Below are 7921 nucleotides of genomic sequence, written 5' to 3'. Positions count from 1 at the left end.
ACACACACACACACACACACACACACACACACACACACACACACACAAACCCAACCCAGAATTGCTAAAGCAATCCTGTACAATACAAGATCTTCTGGAGGTATCTCTGTCCCTGATCTCAAGCTGTATTATAGAGCAATAGTAATAAAAACTGCATGGTACTGGCAGAGAAACAGTCTGGAGGATCAGTAGAATACAACAGAAAACACAGAAATAAACCTACATACCTATGGACACCTGATTTTTCACAAAGAAATCAAAACAATACAATGGAAAATAAGATAGGATCTTCAACAAATGGTGCTAGTCTAACTGTACATCTACATGTAGAAAAATGCAAATAGACCCATATTTAATACCCTGTACTAAACTATAGTCTATGTGGATCAAAGACCTCAACATAAAACCAGACTCACTAAACCTGTTAGAAGGAAAAGTTGGGAAGAGCCTTGAAATCATTGGCACTGGAAACAACTTCCTGAACAGAACACCAACAGCACAGGCTCTAAGAACATCAATAAATGGGACCTCATGAAACTGAAAAGTTTCTGTAAAACAAAGAACACTGTTGTCAGAACAAAACGACAGCCTATACATTGGGAAAGGATCTTCACCAACCCTATATCTGACAGAGGGCTGATATCCGGAATATATAAAGAACTAAAGAAGTTAAAAAGCAACAAATCAAGCAATCCAATTAAAAAGTGGGGTACAGAGCTAAACAGAGAATTCTCTGTAGAGGAATATAGAATAGCAGAGAAACGTTTAAAGAAATGCTCAGTGTACTTAGCCATCAGGGAAATGTAAATCAAAACAACCCTGAGATTTCACCTTACATCTACCAAAATGGCTAAGATCAAAAACTCAAGTGACAACACATGCTGGAGAGAATGTGGAGATAGGGGAACCCTCCTCCATTGCCTGTGGGAATGTAACATGGTACAACCATCTTGGAAATCAGTCTGGCACTTCCAGATAAAAGTAGGAATAGTTCTACCTCAAGATCCAGCTAAGCCACTCCTAGGCATATATATCCGAAATATGCTCAACTCTACAACAAGGACACTTGCTCAGCCATGTTTGTAGCAGCTCTATTTGTAATAGCCAGAATCTGGAAACAATCTAGATGTCCCATGGTGGACAAATGGATACAGAAATTGTGGTACATTTTTACAATTCAGCTATTAAAAACAAGGAAAACATGGAAATTTCAGGCAAATGGTGGGAACCAGAAAATATCATCTTGAGTGAGGTAGCCCAGAAACAGAAAGACACACATGATATACTCTTACTCATAAGTGGTTATTAGACATATATAATATAGGATAAACATAGTAAAATCTATACTCCTAAAAGAAGGTAAACAACAAGGAAGACCCTAGGGAATATGTTAAATCCTCATTCAGAAGGGCCAAAGTGATAGACATTGGAAGCAGGAGAAGACAGGGAACAGGACAGGAGCCTACCACAGAGGGCCTCTGAAAGACTCTACTGATTGAGGTATTGAAGCAGAGGCTGAGACTTATCGCCAAAGTTTGGGCAGAATGCATGGAATTTTATGAAAGAAGGGTAAGACAGAAAAACCTGGAGGGGACAGGAGCTTCAAAAGGAACCCAACAGAGCCAAAAAATCTGAGCCCCCTAGGGGCCTTGAAGAGAATGATACCCCAACCAAAGACCATGTATGGAGATGACCTACTACCCTGGCTCAGATGTAGCCCATAGACTCAATCTCCAAGTGGGTTTCCTAGTAAGGGGAGCAAGGGCTGTCTCTGACATAAACTCAGTGGTAGGCTCTCTGATCACAGCCCCTTCCCCCTGGGGGGGGGGTACAGCCTTACCAGGCCACAGAGGAAGACAATGCAACTAGTCCTGAGGAGACCTGATAAGCTAGGGTCAGAGAGAAGGGGAGGAGGACCTCCCCTATCAGTGAAGTATGGGAGGGGCATAGGGAGAGAAGAGGTATGGATGGTACCATTGGGAGTAGATGTGGGAGGGGGCTACAGCCAGGATACAAATTGAATGAATTGTAATAAATGGTAATAATAATAATAATAATAATAATAATAATAATAATAATAATAAAGAAAATTTTTAAAAAGACTGCTGAATATGCTCACCCTTTTTAGCTCTTTCTGTACTCTGGCTAGCTGGTTCCACTCAGATCTTCTGGCTCTAACTCCTCTCTTAGCTGGCTAATTCAATCCAACTTCTCTCTTGATCTCTAACTGATTTTTTCTGGTTTTCCTCATAGTACCTTTGGCAATGTGTCCTAATCTTCTGGCTCATTTTCATTCTCTCACTCATTCTGTCTTCACTTGATGCCAGCTTGTTCTCTTTTTAAACTGCCTCCTCTCTCTTTCCCTTCTCTATGCTGCTCTTCATTAAGTCCTCTCTCTTCTTATGAGATTTGGGAATATCCTATACTAGTAAATCTTTCTCTGATTAGTCACTTTGTCTGTCTCTCAATTAGATATCACTTTCAAACAAGAGTGCTGTCTTCCACAAACTAACTTTACGTTCATCGTTTGGATGTGTCTATATTACAATCAGAGAGATTAAAGGTGTTTGCTAAGGATTTGTCTGTAGTCTAGCCAGAGTAGCCATGTTGTTGGATTAAAATCCATCTACAAATTACAACTCAGAAACACCTTTATTTTTTTTGTTGGGTGTGCATGTGGGGGGATCAGTGGACATCTTTACAGAGTCGGTTGTCTATTTTCACCTTTAAGTAGAATCTGGGATTAGGACTTAGGTCATTAGCCTTTTGAGTCAAGTGCTTTACCTGGTGAGCCATCTAGCTGGCCTTAGAAGTACCTATTCTTGCTTCAGCTTTTAAAATACACATTAACCTTTCATAGTATGTACTAAGAAGATCTCAACCAAATATTCATCATTAATAACTTAGGACAAAGTAAAGAAAATATTATTGGCTAAAATTTAATAGAGTGCATTTCATATCATAGATGATGCATTGGATCATTTTGGATAGTACCTAAGGTATTGCCTGGTGAAATCAGGAGAGATTTATGAAACTGATCCTAAGAGGTAGAGCTAGACTTTGAACATAGAAATGTTTTTGTCATTGTCTATCACAAGGCTACACAAAGGCAGCAGTTTTATTTTCAGTACCTCTAGGCAGTCTATGTCATGGTCAAAAATAAAATCCTATTAGGCAAAATAACCCAAATGCTAATTAAAACTCCTGGAAGTCAGTTGGAATATATTGGGTTATAATAAATCAACACATATCAAATAGACCTTGAATTTAGCAAACAGGTGAAAACTGTCTCTCACTGGAAAAGGACCTACCTGTATAAGAACAAAAATCTTTCAGAAAAGATTGTGAGATAGAAACTTTGTATTTATGAGAAACCATACAGTCCTGCAATGTTTTCAGAAAAATGTAATTCCTTTCTTGCCAAAGTAAACAGAGAACCACAAGTCAGGTTCTAATAGTAGTAGGGAGTTTCTTTATCATCTTATCATTTTTTTAGCCATCAATGGCCAACTTCTTCCCTGATATGCATTGCGCTACTTAGCCTAGGCTGTATCTAGCTGTACTCCCCTGAGACTTGGGAGGATGGTTCCATGACTCTGGTTGTGCCCCAGGTCTTCCTCTTCATTTACATATACATATGAAGCTTACCTCTGACTCTAACATTGATTTGTTGTATGGTTTATAGGTAAGTCCCCTTAACCTCTAAAAAAGTTTGGCCAACCATGTAGAGATATCAGTGCTCCCCTTGCCTACCTCAACAGATCGGAAAGGAATGAAATATTCCAATACAAAGGCGAGGGCTTTGAAAAAGCAAAAAACATAAAATAAATATAAAGGGTTATTATTATTCTCTGTTCTTTTGCCTTATTGCCCACAATGACATTTCTAAACCCATTAAGGACAAGAATTACTATGTCTTACCTTTTGAAAACCTAAGAATCTTTTAGCTCCAATGAGCTTTTGTAGAGAGAGTGGGGGGCCATCTTTGTGCTTCTAGCAGCTTCTTTATTAGGCCTTAGCAACTGCGTATTTCTTTTATATTATTATAATTTCATTTTGTCTAATTTCTGGAGAGTGCTTTGCCTCCCTTCTTTTGAGAACAGAGGCTCTTGGTTGTTGTCAGAACTCTTACATAGTGAAAAGCAAAGGCCCCAAGTGGGCTTGAGCAGACTCCTTTCACTTGTGTGGGCAAAGGCACTAACGACAGTAATTGACAGGGGTGGAGAGAGGCTTTGTAAACTGAGGACAAGTGTACGATTCATGGGACACATGCTGACCTCCTCACCTGGTCAGTTTCTGAGGACACCTGCCTAGGATCATTAAGGCTTCTTGCCCAATTGACATAGTGTGACTGCCTCTGCTCGTGGAGATGAACAAAGCCAAGCATTTACTGACTGGAGTGCAGAGATGAATACAATTTGCCTCTTTGGCCAGGCTAGGCACAAACAGCTGCTCATGCAAAAGGGTTTCAAATAAACGTGTTTCTATTTAGAATGTCCATGTTTTGATTGAATTTGAAGAAAAGCATGAGGTGGCTCCCCTTTGGAAAACAAATTAATTATGTACTCCTATGTTGTCTAATGGTTGGAAGCCAGACATGTCCACAACAGCACTTCATAGAAAAACTTTTCTTCCCAGATGAGTGTGAGACTCTTCTGTAGGACAACAGCTGGTGTTTTTGCAAAGTCACATGGCTGCTGGCCCAAAAAGGATTTTTTTAAGGGAAACTGGGAACAATATAAATATTCTTTTTATATTGGGTACAGCTACCCCATGATTTGTTGCTGTTGTTTTCTTCATTTTGGATGGTACATTTAGATTTTTCCCTGGAGTACTTTGGAGTTTGGATACAGGCTCTAGGATGGTGATTTGCTGTTGAGTTTGCAGTTAAAAAGGTCCCAGGGAGGTAAGAACTGGTAGACCAAGTGACAACCCCAAACAGTTATTGGACAGAACCATTTGCATTTCCATTCAGGTCATGCTGTCTCAGCCAAGCTGTTGACTTAGCGCTGTTGTGACTTGGGTGGCTTTGACTCTTCCATTCAGGCTTTAGAAACATCATTGAGTTAACAGGCCACACACCAATTCACCCTTTTCCCTCCCTACTCTTCAGCTCCTTTGTGTTAGATAAGGAGGCCTTTCCCTGGTACAAAAAGGTAGTGAACCTAAGGTTCCACGAGCAATGTGCCCCTTATACCACCCCCAATTTGGTCTTTGTGTGTTACTGCTTTTGTTTCCCTCTAAGAATTAAAAGTTAATTGATACCTCAAATGGATGTTGTTCACAATGCATTTCACCATCCAATGCAGTCCTGCATCCCATTAGATTAACCCTCTTCTGCAGTTCATTGTAAATAAACATCTCACAATGAAAAAGCTTACCTACCTGAAGCATTGTATTCCCTTGGATTCTGCAGTGAAGCTAAAATTCTATGACAATGTCACTGGGTTAATTAATTTAGATTAATGACTCTTGGAGCCCAGTTTTTCTTTGACTTTTCTATTTGTCACAGACTGCTGAACAAGTATTTCCAAATGTCTGAATGTACCAGCCTATCCATCTCAACCCTAGAGCTCTAACTACAATACTGCAAATTCTTCCAAATGAATCCAGTGCTACAAACCAAGTGGTAATCTAGTGTCAGTGGACTGTATGTTCATCTCATTATTATGATTAGAATTTATTTTCATAGAAGAGAAATGTAACTTTTCTTAGCCATGACATAAAAACAAAAACATTCCATGGGGTCAACTGAAAGCTCAATTAAGTTGAGAAATAAAGAATATATACAAGTTAAACTTTTACTGTTACCTTGAGGTGGGGGAGATGTTAGAAAGATCTGACATGCTTTGGCAGAATTTGGGTTGCAATAATATGTCCTTGAATTTTGATGCTTAAAAGCATATAAGTTGTTCTTAATGTTAAATAACGAGTTTCTATTACATTTCAGGCAAGGCCATACCTTATGAATAATGATTGTTCCATTAGAAAAACTTTTTCCCTCTGGGTCAAGATAATTAGTTTAGCAATGTGGTGGATGGGTTTGGTGGAGGAACTCTATTGGAGTTCCTATTTCTATTTACACCTATCACATAATGCACCCCACACTTCTTGCAATATCACAATAAAAAATGACTTCTTTGCCAGGCATTGGTGGCACATACTTTTAGTCCCAGCATTCAGAAAGCAGAGGCAGGTGGATCTCTGAGTTTGAGGCCAGCTTGGTCTACAGAGCAAGTTCCAAGATAGCCAAGAGTACACAGAGAAAAACCAAAACAATGACTTCCTGAAAGAAGATTTATAAATGTAAATTGGTGTTATTATTCATGTGAGAAATACACACCAAAGCCACAATGAGAGATTACTGCTCACCTCCTAGGATAGCTTTTTAAAAGTCTGGTCAAGGATATAGTACCTTTCTACCATGTGTATGGCCCCATGTTCAATCCCTGGCACTACAAAAATTCAAAAAATAGGAAGTTTTTGCCAAGATGTAGAAAAATTTAACACTTCTTACATAGCTATGGGTTCTACAGTCTGGCCATTCTTGAAATGAAAACACTGTGTTAACCTATGACTTGGTTAATCTAGCTTTATACCAGAAAGCTGAAAACATGACAAAGCTCAAATTTTGTACACTTTGTATTTATTCAGCATTACTCATGATAGCTAAAAGGTAAAAAGAGCCCAAATGTCTATTCCTGGATAAATGGATAAATGGATAAAATATGATATATCCTTATAATGTAATATATTTCACTTACAGAAAGGAATAAATAAAAAGAATGAAGTGTTGAAGTGTTGATAAATGCTATCTATTCTTGAGAATACCATGCTAACTGAAAGAAGCTAGACACAAAAGGGCACATATATTGAAATTATTCCAGGTAGGTAAATCTGCATAACCAGGAAATAAATGCTTACCAGAAGCTGGAAAAAAAAAAGGAAAATGGTGGCTGAGGCACTTGTGAGTAATAGGTGATAATAATAGGGATACAGAATTTTTTTTCTTTTTGTGGTAATGAAAATATTGTATTATTATTGATAATGATAGGAACATAATTTTGTAGATATACTAGAAGTCATTGAACTCTGCCCTTTAAATGGGTAAATAATGTGGCCTATAAATCCTGTCTGGAAAAAAAGGTGTCAAAAATCAAAAAGAGTTTGAAGGTACAACTGGAGTGGGTGCTGGGATCTCGCTGTGTGCCTGCCTGACCTCTTTTTTCTTCCCTTGTCCAAGCTTCAGCACTGTGTTTAGTGGCTGGCAGTAAGTCTGGAAAGGACTCCACAAAGGCAGTTTTCCACTTGCATCGAGCCAGTTTGCAGTTCTCTGTGGGACCTATTCATCAACACCTGAAATCTAGGACAACCAGCAAGGGACATGTGGGAGCAACAGTTGATGAGTACAGCACAGCCATCTTGGAGTACCTCACAGCAGAGGTACTTGAATTGGCAGGAAATGCATCAAAAAACTCAAAGGTAACGTGTATTACCCCTTGTCACTTACAACTTGTTATTTGTGGAGATGAAGAGTTGGACTATCTGATCAAGGCTACAATTGCTGGTGGTGGTGTCATCCCACATATTCACAAATCTGATTAGGAAGAAAGTACAACAGAAGAGAGTAGAAGAATGCCTGGATATCTTATTATCTCAGGACTCTAAATATTCTTAACAGCTGTCCAGTTTTGGTGATTCCAGTGGACCGTATCTCTGTGAAAAACACAATTTTGCTTTTTTGTAATTCTATTTGAGCAAGTTGGAGGCTTAATTAGCTTTCCAGCCAACCACATTTTTGCATTCAAGTCTTAACCATATTTAAATTTTCCTGTGGCTTCAAAGAAGCTATTGATTCTGAAGTAGTGGGTTTTTGACTGAGTTGACTGTTTTTAAGAAAACTGTTTGGATTTTAATTGTG

At 38.7% G+C, this 7921-nt stretch overlaps 1 pseudogene; it reads left to right on the top strand.

Annotated features, from left to right (window-relative positions):
- Positions 1-4260: 4260 nt before the first annotated feature.
- LOC129670931 (histone H2A.Z-like) lies at positions 4261-7678 on the top strand (annotated as a pseudogene).
- The last annotated feature ends 243 nt before the right edge of the window (positions 7679-7921 follow it).

Source organism: Psammomys obesus, unplaced genomic scaffold (assembly GCF_907164565.1).
Source record: "Psammomys obesus unplaced genomic scaffold, mPsaObe1.curated_primary_1811, whole genome shotgun sequence".
NCBI classification, from domain to species: domain Eukaryota; kingdom Metazoa; phylum Chordata; class Mammalia; order Rodentia; family Muridae; genus Psammomys; species Psammomys obesus.
Note: the sequence above shows the minus strand (reverse complement) of the source record. Positions and strands in the feature narration are given on the sequence as shown.